Source organism: Tamandua tetradactyla, chromosome 14, assembly GCF_023851605.1.
Source record: "Tamandua tetradactyla isolate mTamTet1 chromosome 14, mTamTet1.pri, whole genome shotgun sequence".
Taxonomy (NCBI): domain Eukaryota; kingdom Metazoa; phylum Chordata; class Mammalia; order Pilosa; family Myrmecophagidae; genus Tamandua; species Tamandua tetradactyla.
The window spans coordinates 70,068,342-70,071,267 of record NC_135340.1 but is presented as its reverse complement, the minus strand read 5'-3'; positions in this window follow the sequence as shown (position 1 = coordinate 70,071,267).

Genomic DNA, 2,926 nt, shown 5'->3' with positions numbered 1-2,926 from the left:
TTCAAACCAGCTAGACCTAATAGACATTAATATAATACTTTACCCAACAACAAAAAATGCACATTCTTCTCAAGTACACATGGGTCATTTTGCAGGATAGATCATATGTTTGGTCACAAAACAAGCCTCAATAAAGTAAAAAATATTGAAACCATACAATGTTTGCTCTCTGACACAATGAAATGAACCTAGAAATAAAAAATAGAGAGAGAAATGGAAAATGCACAAATATGTGGAAATTAAACAACATCCTCTTAAACAACCAACAAGTTAAAGAGAAAATCAGGAGCAAAATTAGGAAATATCTTGAGGCCAATGAAAATGAAAATCCAACACACCAAGACATGGGATGCAAGGAAGGCAGTGCTGAGAGGGAAATGTATAGCTCTAAATGTTTACGTTAAAAAAATAAGACTTCAAATCGGAGACATAACTTAAAAACTGGAAGAACTAGAAAAGAAAGAACAAATTAAACCCAAAGCAGGCAGAAAAAGTAAATAACAAAAGTGGGTGGCAAGCGTAGTTCAGTGGTAGAATTCTCAGCTGCCATGTGGGAGACCCAGTTTCAATTCGCAGTCCATGCACTTCCCAGAAACACAAATAACAAGCAAAACAAACAACAAGGAAACAAAAATTCTACAAATGGTGCTGCAATAACAGGGTATTCACATGGAAAAATAATAAAATGTGACTCCATCATACAGCATACAAAAAAAAAAAGGAAATAACAAAGACTAGAGTAGAGATGAATGAAATAGAAAACAAACAAAAACAATAGAAAGAATCAATAAATCCAAAGACTGTTTCTTTGAAAAATTGAATTAAAAAGTTCGATTAAATTGAGAAAACTTTAGCTAGACTGGCAAAGAAAAAAAAGACAGAGGCTACAAATAATAAAAATCAGAAATGAAAAGGGGAGCATTACTACTAACCCAACTGACATAAAAGGACTATAAGACAATACTATGAACAACTGTATGTCAATAAATTATACACCCTAGATAAAATAGACAAATCTTAGAAACACATAAACGATCTACATTGACACAAGAAGAAACAGAAGATCTCAACAGACCAATCAATCACAAGTAAAAGAGAGCAAACACTAATAAAAAACCTCTGAATAATGAAAAGCCCAGAACCTGATGGCTTCACACTTGAATTCTAGCAATAATTCCAAGAAGAATTGACACCAATCCTGCTCAAACTCTAACAAAAATTAAAGAGAGGGGAACACTCCCTAATTCATTTTAGGAGGTCAATATCACCCTCATGCCAAAGCCAGATAAAGATACCAAAGAAAAGAAAAATTTAGACCAATATCTCTTATTAATATAGATGCAAAACCATAAAGAAAATACAAGCAGACAGAATCAAACAGCATATTAAATAATTATACACCATGATCATGTGGGGTTTATCCCTGGTATGTGAGTTGGTTTAACATAAGAAAATACCACATTAACAAAATGAAGGGGAAAAACACATGATCATCTCAATTGATGCAGAAAGACATTTAACAAAATCCAGCACCCCTTCTTGATAAAATCACTTAGAAAACTAGGAATAAAAGGGAACTTCTTCAACAGGGTAATGGGCAAAATAGTCCACAGCTGACATCTTACCAAGTGGTGAAAAGTGGAAGATTTTCCTTTAACATCTGGAATAAATATGGATGTTCACTGTCACCAGTTATTCAATTTGTACTGGAAGTTCTTGCAGAGCAATTAGGCAAGAAAAATAAATAAAAGGTATCCAAATTGTAAAGGGAGAAGTAAAACTTTCCCTATTTGCAGTTGATATCATTCTATATATGGAAAATCCTGAAAAAACAGCAACAAAGTTCCTAGAGGTAATAAATGAATTCAGCAAGGTGGCGGGGTACAGGATCAACACCCCAAAATATTTCTATATACAAGCAATGGATAATCGGAAGAAGGGATCAAAAAGGAATTCTATTCACAATACTAACTAAAAGAATCAAATATCTGGGAATAAATCTAACCAAGGATGTAAAGTACTTGTATACAGAAAATTTGCAAAACACTGCTAAAAAAAATATAGAAGACCTACATAAATGGAAGGAGATTCCTTGCTCATGGATTGGAAGATTACATGTCAGTCCTATCCAAAGCAATTTATAGATTTAATGTAATTCCAATCAACCTTCCAACAGCCTTCTTTGCAGAAATGGTAATGCTTATCATCAAATTTATATGGAAGGGTAAGGGACCCCGAATAGCTAAAGCCAACTTGAAACAGAAGAATGAAGTTGGAGGACTCACATTTCTCAATCTTAAAAACTTATTACAAAGCCACAGTAGTGAACACATCATGGTACTGGCATAATGACAATCATATAGACAAATGGATTACAACTGAGAACTCAGAAATCAACCCTCACATTTATGTCCAACTGGTTTTTGACAAGGGTTAAAATACCACTAATTGGGGAAGTAAAGTCTTTTGAACAAATGGTGTTGGGAAACCTGGATTTCCATTTGCAAATAAAGAGAAGAATTACCCCTACACCTCACACAATATAGAAAAACCAACTCAAATGGATCAAAGACCTAAATATAAAAGTCAGAATTACCAAATTCCTAGAAGAACATATAAGGAAACATCTTCAGAACTTTGTGTGAGACAATGGTTTCTTAGACTTTATACCCAAAGGACAAGCAACAAAATTAAAAATAGATAAATGAGACCTCAACAAAATTAAAAAGTCTTGTGCCTCAAAGGTCTTTATCATGAAAGTAAAAGACAACCTACACTATGGGAAAAATATTTGGAAACCACTTATCCAATAAAGGTTTAATATCCAGAATATATTAAGATATCCTTCAACTTAACAAAAAAGAGAAACAATCCCATTCAAAATATGGGTAAAAGACATGAATAGACATTTCCCCAAAGAGAGTAT